The sequence below is a fragment of the Gossypium arboreum genome, unplaced genomic scaffold (assembly GCF_025698485.1).
Source record: "Gossypium arboreum isolate Shixiya-1 unplaced genomic scaffold, ASM2569848v2 Contig00266, whole genome shotgun sequence".
NCBI lineage: Eukaryota > Viridiplantae > Streptophyta > Magnoliopsida > Malvales > Malvaceae > Gossypium > Gossypium arboreum.
In genome coordinates, this window is record NW_026440382.1 from 17,501 (window position 1) to 30,000 (window position 12,500).

The window sequence follows — 12,500 nt, forward strand, 5'->3', positions numbered from 1 at the left end:
TGCGCGTAAGATATCCAGCATCTGATGTTCGTACGGCGGTATCCACAACCCTTTTCGGGCTCCGTAGCAAGAAATGATATATTCTGTTAAAGACAGTCCTTCGCGTAAATTGCTTTGAATGGGTAAATCGATCATTTGTCCTTGGGATCCGACATTAATCCTCTCATACCTACTAATTGGTGCACTTGAGATGCATTTCCTCTAGCTCCTGAAAAAGACATTATATGGACTGGGTTAAACAGGTCAGTCATCCTAAAATTAGGATTCATTTCTTGTCGCAAATATTCACTTAGCATACCATATCTCAATTGATTGGCGTAATTTTCTACCGCGTGTACATTCCCAAAATGATGGTGTTTTCCAAAATCAAACTTTGTTGTTCAGCATCTTGGACTAGCCATCCCTTAGAAGGTATCGTTAAAGATCATCAATTCCTAATGAAATGGATGTAGCAGTGGCTTGCTGAAACAGAGCTTTTACTTGATCAGGATGTGTGATGTATATGCCATTCCGAAGTGATCTATTAATCTGCTAATAAGTCGTTTAATGGCAGTTCCATCTATCACTTTATTGTGAAATACCAGATTGGCCCGTTCTGCCATAAATACCCCTTATTCCGCTGAGTGGACTTCGCCAATGGGTTTGAGTCAATGATTGGAAAACTTCCTTTTCTCGATCTTGATTTTGGTAGAAAGTCGGGTCAGGAACTGGGGTCCTAGTTGAACCGGAGACCCGAATTCATATTGGTGTCATAGAATTTTTTAGCTTAGATACCATATGATTGGGTATCATATGAGTAGGCCAAAAAAACCCTTATAGCTTCTTCGATTTCTCGGTAAAGAAATATGACCAACAGTGGTTCGAATGTATATACAAAGATTTTTTTAAACTTCTTACTATTAGATAATGTCCATAAATCTCATGATAGGTACCCGAAGATTCATAGTGAACTTCGATGGGAGCTTCTCTTGAAGCAATAACGCATTGCTCTAGTCGCCACCGGACCACAAGGACTATCTAAATTGATTCTTTTCTGCCTATAAGCTCCAATCGCATCATAGGAATTACAAAAAACTCCTTGTAGACTTATAGTTATTATCGTCAATTCTTTCATTTTGATAGCTTTTCGATTCCATGGATTATACCTATTCGCACAAATACCTCGACGATTCCCTCGTTAATACATAGAGCCCAATAAGCATATCTTGAGTAGGTACGGAAATGGGATCCCCAATAGCTGGAACAAAGAGATTCATATGAAAAACATAAGTAAACGAGCCTCCGCTTGCGCCTCTAAAGATAAAGGTACATGAACTGCCATTTGATCCCCATCAAAGTCTGCATTGAATCCTTACAAACTAATGGATGTAAACAAATAGCGCGTCCTTCCACTAAAATAGGTTGGAATGCCTGTATACCTAATCTATGCAGAGTAGGCGCTCTATTCAACAATACAGGATGTCCCCGCATAACTTCTTGCAGTATTTCCCATACAATCGGCCCTTTTCCCGAATTTTACTCTTAGCAACTCCTATGTTCGGGCAAGATGTTGTCTAATTAGACCGCAATTACAAATGTCTGGAAAAGCTCTATTGCTATTTCGCGAGGCAATCCACAGCGATGTAATGAAAGTGAGGGGCCAACAACAATGACAGAACGTCCCGAATAATCGACTCGTTTGCCAAGCAAAGTCTCGAAATCTTCCCTCTTTGCCTTCAATTACATCTGAAAACGACTTAAACCTTATTATGACCGTCCCTCATTGGTTGTCCGCGGTTCCATTATCAAGTGTATCCACGGCTTCTTACCAATTTTCCTGACACATTACTAATTCCCCTGTGAATCTACTTGTTGTTAATAGATCGGTAAGAGTATTATTTCGATAGATAACTCTTCTATAGAGTTCATTAATATCCGAACTCATTAGTTTACCCCATCTATCTGAATGATCGGTCTCAACTCAGGAGGAAGAACCGGTAATAGACATAAAACCATCCATTCTGGTTCTATATTTGTTCGAATAAAATGGCCAATTCCATGCGTCTAACCAAAAATCCTTTCTTCTTCCAATTTTCGATCTTCCCATTCATTACCCGTGAGGCCTTCTTCTCCTAATTCTTTCCATTCTACCACCGAATAATCGATAAGAATTCGCAAATCTAGATCAGCTAATTGTTCTCGAATAGCACCTGCTCCGGTAGAAATTTCGCGACTTCGAAATGTATCGAAACCTTGGGTAGTAAAAAAAGTGGGATACTGTATTTCCAGGATTGAATTTCATATTCGAATGAACCTCGTAATCGTAAGAAGGTTTTTTTTAGCGATGGGCTAGCAAAGAAAAATTAGGATAGGGCCCTGCAGATCCCCCTCAAAATCGGACATGAGAGTTTCCTCTCATCCGGCTCAAATAGTTACACCAAATAAAGATAAAGTAAAGGAGTTCTCGCTTTCAAATTCTAGAACCCCCAAAAGGTCTACTCTTTACTCAAGTTCAAGAAACATTTCATTGATTGATTCTTCTTTTATTGATTTAGATTTTCTTAATTCTTTATTCAATTCAAAATTAGGACATAAATGAAATGTGAAATTCTTAGTAGTCTACTTCCCTCGAATGCTGAATCCTCTTAAATTAAAGTGTCATAAGGGATTTACTTGTCTATGTACCCTTCCATTCGATCTCTTAGGTCCTGCGGTACCTCGACGATTATACCGATGCCCTTAACTTAAAGCCTAAGCCTATGCGATGTATAGACTCCTGCAACCATGACATATTTGTTTCCTTGAACATAATTTCATTTCTTTCTAAAGAACTAAAAAATGAGAACAGTTAATTCCACAAAAAGAAGTCTTTTTTTGAGGGTACAACTCAAAATTCCTAGTTATTTATTTTTACTGACTCGACCATAGACCAATTCCCTTTTATTTGGGTATTGAATACGCCCATAATTCTGAGCTTCATGTTACTCTTCCCAAGAGACATGTCAGATCCAGGGCATCCCAATTCGATTGAATGGGATGACAGTTTCTCATTCTAATCTGTAAAATAATAATTTCGATCAAATCACATCGCAGTATACTAGACCCTCTAATTCTTTAAGAGGTTTGTCTAAAGATTGGCGATATAACTAGGAAGACGTTTCAAATACCATACATGAGTTACTGGACATGCCAGCCTTATGTATCCCATTTGATATCTTCGTATCCGAGAATCAACAAATTCAACTCCGCATTGTTCACAAAATTTAGGGCCCTCCTTTTGATTTCCAATTACTCGATAATTTCCACAAGCGCAAATTCCACTTTTATGGTCCAAAATTCTTTCACAAAATAATCCATCCTTTTCCGGTTTATTGGTTTTGTAATGAAAAGTATAGGGTTTGTCACCTCTCAACGGTTTCTCCATTAGGTAGGATTTTCTTGGCCCAAGCACTTATTTGTTGGGAGAAACTGATCAATTCAGGTTGTTGATGTTTATATCGGTCGATCATAGAAGAAAAATTCTGATTCATTCCGATTAAGCTTCCTTCCTATTAATCTGGAAGTTCTTCTCAGATACAAGAAATGATTCAGTTCAGAGCCAAAGATCGTAATTCTCGGACGAGCAATCGAAAAGATTCTGGAGCATCTTCGGGTTTAGGTATTGTTCCTCCAATGATCGTAGTCCCAAGTACTTCTTGGCGAGCTCTAATATGATCAGATTTATAAGTAAGCATTTCTTGTAAAATATGAGCAACACCAAATCCCTCTAGAGCCCAAACCTCCATTTCTCCTACCCGTTGTCCTCCTTGCTTGGACCTTCCTCTAAGTGGTTGTTGTGTAACAAGTGCATAATGTCACTGGAACGCCCATGTATTTTATCATCAACTTGATGAATTAATTTCAAGATATAAGGTTTTCCTATTATAACAGGTTGCTCAAAGGGCCTCCGTTCTTCCATCAAATATTCGGCTTTTTCCTGGATATTCGGGTTCAAATACCCATGGATTCGCTGTTTGCTTACTGGCTTGATATAATTCGGAAAACACTAGTTTTCTCGAAGCCTCTTGTTCATATCTCTCATCAAATGGTGCTATTCGATAATGTCTATCTAGTAGACTCCTGCTAACAAGCGAGCATTCAAATAGCTGTCCTACATTCATTCGTGAAGGTACTCTAATGGGTTGAAGACCATATCAACAGGTCTTCCGTCTTGCAAATAAGGCATATCCTGTCTAGGTAAAATTTTTGAAATGATCCTTTATTTCCATGCCTTCCGGCTACTTTATCGCCTACTTTGATTTCGCGTTTCTGTGAAATATAGACACGAATCGTTTCGGATTATAACTAGAACCCTTTTTCTGGACCCATCTCATCGATGACTCGACCCCTCCACCTATAGGTAATTTTAGACAGGTTTCCTTTGAGTGGATACCTGAATCCCAAGTATGGCCCGTAATAATCTATCTTCTGGAGCATACGATGATTCTTTCGCCACCTGAGGCGTTAATTTACCTACTAAAATATCGCCTGTCTCCACCCAAGATCCCACATCACAATTCCATTTTGTCTAAATTGCGGGTAAATGGGCTTCTAGGTGCGGTATTTCGTTAGTGATTCTTTCAGGACCTTGGCTTGTCACATGAGTCTGAATTTCATATTTTCGTATGTGAAAAGTATAAATATCTTCATATACTAGACGCTCGCTAATGAGTACCGCATCCTCAAAATTGTAACCTTCCCATGGCATATAAGCTACTAGTACGTTTTGCCCAAAGCGAGTTCGCCACCAACCGTAGCGGCACCGCTAAAATTTGCCCTTTTAATGCATTTACCCCGCCGAACCCGGGCAGTTTGATGCATACAAGTATTTTGTTGGAACGTTGATACATAACTAATGGAATGCCTAGAGCATCTCCATTGCCCGATAAAATAATCTTGTCAGTATCGGTGAAATGATCTTTCCCTCGTGATCGGCTATAGCGGAACTCCTGAATCTAGAGCCATTGCGTTCAACCCAGTTCAACAATGCACTTCTCGGAACGAAAGCGGAACTTCTTGGCGTTATATTAGAACTCATTAAAGCCCGATTCGCGTCATTATGCTCGATAAAAGAATGAGAAGCTCAATAGAAAAATATTGAAAAGGAAAAATACTTCGAAGATGAACTTGTTCATGCAATAGTCAGGAATTCTTGGCGGTATCGAGCCGGAACAACCTGTTCTTCCTGAATACCTGATTCAAGGCCAAAGAATTTCCTGCCGCTACCATATAATATTCATCTCGACTTGGGGATAAATAAAGCATCTGTGCTTTTTGATCTCTCAAAGATTTTATAAAATGGACTTTCTAGAGACCCCAATGACCAATCCTGGCATGAATTGCTAAGGATCCGATAAGTCAACATTGATCCCTTCAGACGTGTCAATTGGGCAAATGCGTCCATAGTGACTAGGATGGATATCTCGTATCCGAAAATTAGCAGTTCCTGGTCAATCCTCCGGGGCCCAAATAACTCAATTTTCATGCACTATTTGTGTCAATGGATTTGTTCGATCAAAACTTGAGACAATGGGTGTAATCCGAAAAAGGATTCATAAGTGGTTGTTAATGGAGTCAAGTTACCAAATTCTGAGGTCGGTATCAATTTATGCCTAATTGCTCCGCATATAGTTCCTCTAACTACATTTTCTAAACGAACCAGAGCCAATCCGAATTGATCTTGTAAGAGATCCGCTACAGAACGAATACGCTTATTTTCAAATGATTCATATCGTCAAGTGTACCCATTCAAATTTCATTCCAATCAAACGATCCGCAGCTGCCAATATATCTCGCGGTAACAAAAATGTATTGTTCTGAGGTATATTAAGATTCAATCTCTGGTTCATATTTCGTCGACCAATCCTTCCTAATTCACATCTTTGCTGAAAGAATTTCTTTTGTAATTCCTTACACAGGATTCAGAAAATACCGGATCCCCGCCTACAAGAAAATTGTTGATAAAACTCCAAAATGGCATTTCTTTTGACCCAATTTTTTTTTCCTTATCGGTCAGGAAAGACAAGAAAATCTCAGGGTAGCAAACATTCTCGAATTTCTCTTAGATTCGAACCCATAGCTGATGATAGAACTAGAATAGATATTTTCTGTTTCCTACTTACGAGCCCATATCCTTGCTTTTCTATCAATCTCTAATTCTAACCTCCTCCCCAATCTGATATTATGGTACCAGTATAGACCGAAATTCCGTTATGATCCAATTCTGATCGATAATAGATACCGGGGCTTTGCAATATTTGATTGATCACAATTCTGTATATTCCATTTACTATAGAAGTTCGAGGGAGTTCATTAAAGGAATGTTTCAATAAAAATTGTTTGTTCTTGCATATCCTTACTGGTTTTCCAAATTAATCCTGCGGATACATATAATTCAGAAGAATATGTGAGTGATTCATATACAGCATCCCTTTCTTTTATCAACGGTTCCACCAATTGATATGTTTCCAAATAATTGAAATTCAATTTCTTGCTCTGTATCTTCAATTTTGGAAACTTAAAAGTTCTTCTATTAAGCCCCGATCCATGAACCCACAAAATCCTTCAAATTGTATCTGATTCAACCCAGGTATTGTAGACATTTCCCATTTTCATCCCCGAGCATTTTGAATTTCCCATTCTCAAAAAAATCCCATTCTTTTTCATTCTTCATCGAATCCTACGAATCGATCTAATAATGATGGAATTGAATTTCTATTCTGTTTACTGAATCACATGAAATTTTATCTAACTCCATATACCATATAATATATGTGGAATGTATGAAATATGAAATGCGTATGAACGGAAGAAAAAATTATACTCAAATTTTAATTTATATTTATAACAAACAGATACAGAAAAAGAATTGATAAATGCCATTTAGCCGCATGGAGTTTTGTTTTGTATAGAATATAAAAAAATAATTCAATTTCTACCATTATTATGATATTACATATTCCAATCCGATTGAATACCAGAAAAATGAAAGAATTCCTGATTTGATCTGTTCGTTGAGATAAAGACAAAATAATCATAAAATATATATATAGGAGAGAGTTGATTTTTCTGCTTAATTTTTCATGGACTCCATTGTTCAAAAACGATTCGCAGAGAAGATAGATGTTTTTACCCACTTTTTAGTTTTTATTTTTAGTAGAATATTTAGAATATGATTGAAGTGCGTACGAAAAGGGGCTTCTATTTATTAAACAGGTGCAGATATAGCATTTCTATTTATATATGTCTTTCTTTTATTCCATTATAACGCTCTAATGGAGACAAGACATGGCGTGCTCTATCAAAAATTCTATTTTTTCTTTTATTTTAATCTATTCAATGAAAAATTGAAACACGATAATTTCTTGCTGATTCCCTATGGACATCATATCTAGATAGATAAAATACCTCATTAGATAACTATAACTGTGTAACAACTTATGCTCTGGGGTTTACATAGACTGATAATTGCTGTTATATTATTATAATATACTTGAAATTAAGAAAGTTTTTTATTGAAAAAAAATCAATTTAATTATGTATCCAGTTTATTTTCTTATACCATTAAAAAGACAAGTGAAGAATCGTCCATAAATTTGCAGTCAATAGTTAATGGTTCCAATTTATTTGTCCTGAATTTTACTTTTGTAACTGAGAATCCACATTTCTTTTCAATAGAAAAGAAAGGAAAGTTTTAGATATTGTGTGTCTTGAGATACTATAACCAATTGAAGGTATGGATCCGATCTAAAATGAAAAAGGAGATACTCTCCTTTTTTGTTTGTAACCTTTTGGCGACATGGCCGAGCAGTAAGGCAGGGGACTGCAAATCCCTTATTCCCCAGTTCAAATCCGGGTGTCGCCTGATCAACAAAACTCAAATCCTAACGTCTCCTAACGTCTAGGATTCAAGGAAAAACAAAAGTAGTGGAAGGAATCAGTAAATCTTGATATGAGCCCCCCTTACTAATGGAGTGGCTACTAGAGTCTTGAATTAGATTGGATAACAGGGTGTCTAATTAACTAATGAATGGTTGTAGAAGGGTTGGAAGATACTTTGTATACAGACGGATGAAAGTCTCTGAGTGTTCAGGCATCAATTAATATTAGATTGGATAGATAATTGGCTTTTACTTAATGAGGACACCAAAGAAAGAATAGTCTTATTATTGATACATGTGAGTAACATTCTTTTGATACTTCAAAAGTGTTACTGCGCATTTTCTTAGTAATGGTTCTTCGATTTTACTCGAAATCATATAAGAGCTTATTATAAGCGGATTTATCAAGTGATTCATCAACGGTGGCGTGTCACAATTCCTTTTCTTTTGACTCTGCGCCAGTAATTACACTATTATTAGTGAACAATAATGGAAAAATTGAATTCCTTCATATTTGTTTCATATTCATAGAGATGGGGACATAATACACATGGATATAGTAAGTCTTGCTTGGGCTGCTTTAATGGTAGTCTTTACATTTCCCTTTCACTCGTAGTATGGGGAAGAAATGGGCTCTAAGTGCTCCTAATTGGGTTGAGGAATCAAACCGTATCAATTGTTTTCTAGATCGTTTTAAGCCTTTTTATTTTAACTATTTATTAGTCTTCATTTCGAAATTCTTGGATTCTAGTGGAGTAATGTATTCTATGATAACACCTTTTCAATCAAAATCAAATAAACATTCAATAATCCCCATGTTCGTATTTCAGTAAAGGGATCCGGATGATGAGGCAATAAAAAAAAATTCTTCCTAAATTTTATATTTTGATGAACCAGCTCTTACCAGAGTTATGAACGGACAATGAGGACAAGGAACCCCTTTGTTTTCTGTATTTGCTTGTTTTATTTCCTCCCTCTTTACTGTTCAAAGAAAAAAAAGTCTTTTTATTTAATTTCATTTAATAAGATCTTGCCTTAGTGTAGTCCATATTAGAACCTTACCCCTGTTTTATTTGAATTTCATTTATGAAATGCTTTATTGACTCATTTCATATCATGGATCAAAGAGTTAAATTCAAAATCGGCAGGTGGTACCTTTTCGAAACGAAATACGAAGAAAAGTTACCATAGAACTCTTTGGATCATCTGTCAGTTGCTCAACGAATTACTTCTTTGGAATGTTCAAAAAAAGATTACTTGGTTTTCTTTTTTTTATTAATTTAATTAATATATGCCTATTCCATTCCATTTTTCTTCATTTCTGATTATTTTAATAGGAATCTCGGTATCCACCAAAAATCAAATCCATGAAATGAAAGAATTATAAAATCGTAAGACTTGCCTTTCAATTATTTCAGATTAATTGAAATCAACACAAATAAAATAGATCAAGCGAAGAAATAAAATTGAGATACTATGTACAGTACATATCTTTAATTGATATCATTTATGTATGAAGATACATATTGTGGATTCATCTATATTAAGCTTGTATCTTTCTACATTACAATAATAGATATAGATAGTATGGTAGAAAGATTCATATTTTTTCTACCATACTATATCGAGTTTTATAGGATACTGCTGATTCTAGTCCATTCATTTTATTTAAGACGTTGAGATTTGAATCCTTTTTTCTTAACTCCTTGATAAAAATCAAGTTTCATTCAAATTAATCACTTTGACTGACAGTTTTTACGTATATTATAAATGCAAAAAGCGGTAGGAACTAGAATGAACAGCGCTGTAGCAATAAATGCGAGAATATTTACTTCCATAATTTCATTGTTTTTTTACTTCGCAATAACTCGGGATTTAATCCCATAGAGATGATAAATTTGTCGCATGTAAATTCAATACCAATGACTTACATTTCAATGACATCGAATCGGATCAATATCATGAATAACAATATCTAGGCTATCAAATCGATTCACCGTCGAGAATTGAATAATATAACATAGGAAGATCTTTTATCCACACCGAATACAAAAAGTGATCACCAATCCAATCAAGAATTCCTTTATTTATATATATTCTTTTCCACCTTTCTTTCCGATAATCTACCGCCTTCCTGCTACAATCATCTGATGATGTATCATCTGATTTCTTTTCCACTTTCACCGTTTACAAATAGTTTCCAATAAAACCCCAACAAAAAAGAAAGGAAAAATAAATAAAAAAAGATAAAGATATCGTTGGAGAATGAAATTCTGTCATTTGTATCCCTTTGACAGAAAACGGAGGGATCTATTGATGTATTTTAAAATTTTATCCGTCAGGACTGACGGGGCTCGAACCACCAGCTTCCGCCTTGACAGAGGCAGTACTCTGACCAGATGAACTACAATCCCAGGAAATAAGAAAATTATACAAGCAGAGATAGTCTTATGATTTCATTCAAGCCATTTTCTATTTAGATTTTAGAGATTCGAAGCCGGGTTGTAACAAACAAAGGCGCGAGTAATGTATTGATATCCATACGGGTATGCACTTTGAGTGAGAGCGACGCGGATTACTAGTTACTGAGAATCCTTTCGTTATTGCCAAATAAATCGATCAATAATCAATTTGAAAATGAAAACAAAAAGTCTTCTTTTTGTTTTGCTTTACTCTTTTCTTTTCATTAAACTTTCTATTTAATGATCCTGATATGAATCTAGAGCGTTATCAAGGTCATAATTTATAGAACAACTAAATAAATAGAACAAATAAAAAACAAATAGCGGTAGGGATGGATATATCACAAAATTGGACTTTTTTATTCTTCCTAATTTTTTTGTTTGGCTTTTCGGAAAACAAAATACAAAAATGGGCATTTTAGGTTATGGCGGATCAGCGAATTATTGGGCCGAGCTGGATTTGAACCAGCGTAGACATATTGCCAGCGAATTTACAGTCCGTCCCCATTAACCGCTCGGGCATCGACCCAGGAAGAATCAATTCTAGGTTTATTGATAATCCATGATCAACTTCCTTTCGTAGTACCCTACCCCCAGGGAAGTCGAATCCCGCTGCCTCCTTGAAAAGAGGTGTCCTGAACCGCTTAGACGATGGGGGCATACTTGCTGACCGCGACCATACTATGCTCATAGTATGAGCAGTTTTTAAAAGTGTCAATATAATGGAATGACTAGAGCCGAGAGCTTTTCCATCTTTTATGATTTTCCATTTTAGATTCACGATTTATACTCAGTAAATCATTCATCGCCACTCTATTCGATATGAAATAAATTAGATAAATTCAATCTATTATATAAATATTTATTAGAAATAAATAGATATTATAAAAATAGAAATAAATAGATATTATAAAAGAAACTAGATTATATTAATAATACAAAGTATAAGATCAGTGATTGGTTTAACATAAACATAAAAAGGAGTTAACCTTCATTTTCCACTTTCATTCATTGATTCACTCATTATTACGACAGAGACAGGCATGTTTCTATCTCACTAAGCCGGTAAATTAACAAAAAGTAAATCAGGGAATTTTTTGGAAGAGGCAGCAGAAGTTATCGAAAATTATGTGTGTGTTTTTCTAAAAACTAAAATTGGGTTCAGTGGACAAAGCAAATCCCTTCATCACATGTTTCGATAAAATAGATTGGATCTATGTCGAATTGCTAAGGTACCTGTATTAATCAAATAAATGAATTTCGTTCTGTTCTGATAAGCCAATTATGATTGGCCTTGAAACAATTCATTGCATTGATATTTATCAAACCCAATACCAATAAAACCATTTTACCCTCTACGTTAAGTAAATTAGAATTCTCATTCCTGAGAGCTACTAGCCACTATGAGTCTACTGCATATACTTATATATATATATAAATAGATCTTATCCGTCTACTAATTCATTCAGTAATTGAATCAAACCGCCCTTTTAACTCAGTGGTGAGTAACGCCATGGTAAGGCGTAAGTCATCAGTTCAAATCCGATAAGGGCTTTTGACTTTTTTTCATAAAACTCTATGAAATGGTAGTATTCATATTGAATACTAGGGATGTTGTTTTATTGGTAATAAAAACCCAACTGTATATCTATAATAATTGAATTAGAAATTGTATAATTTAACTCTAATAAGTTATTATTCTAATGAGTTAAGTGAAAGTAATTCTAAAAGAAAGTTGAAATTATAATGAATAATGATAAGCCGTCTCTTGAAGCGACAAATATATATTTCTATTTTTGTTTGATTTTGAATTAGATTATTCAATCAAATCCATTGTAAAAATTGTAAGATTAGAAATCAACAAAAGAAAAAGTAAGTGGATCTAACCCATTGAATCATTGACTATATCCACTATTCTGATATTAAAATTCGATAGAATGAAATTGGAACAGTCGATTTCTTTTTTATTTCATATTTATTTGGACTCCACAAGAATCCGTCGATATTTTCGATTCAATCTTCTTGTTCCTAAGAATAAATTAATATTCTATTCGAGATAAAGAGAAACATTTATTTCAAGTTACAACCTAAGAGCCTTTTCAACATCTTATCTTTCTTTGATTCCAGAACACAACAAGAT

The 12,500-nt window shown here is 35.1% G+C and overlaps 1 non-coding gene and 1 pseudogene across 1 annotated transcript; one reads left to right on the forward strand and one right to left on the reverse strand.

Annotated features, from left to right (window-relative positions):
- Nucleotides 1–3,514: 3,514 nt before the first annotated feature.
- LOC128288712 (DNA-directed RNA polymerase subunit beta-like) lies at nt 3,515–6,643 on the reverse strand (annotated as a pseudogene).
- A 1,167-nt stretch (nt 6,644–7,810) lies between these two features.
- Nucleotides 7,811–7,882, forward strand: TRNAC-GCA (transfer RNA cysteine (anticodon GCA)). Its single transcript has one exon. It is a non-coding gene; the product is annotated as a tRNA-Cys (tRNA).
- Nucleotides 7,883–12,500: the final 4,618 nt, after the last annotated feature.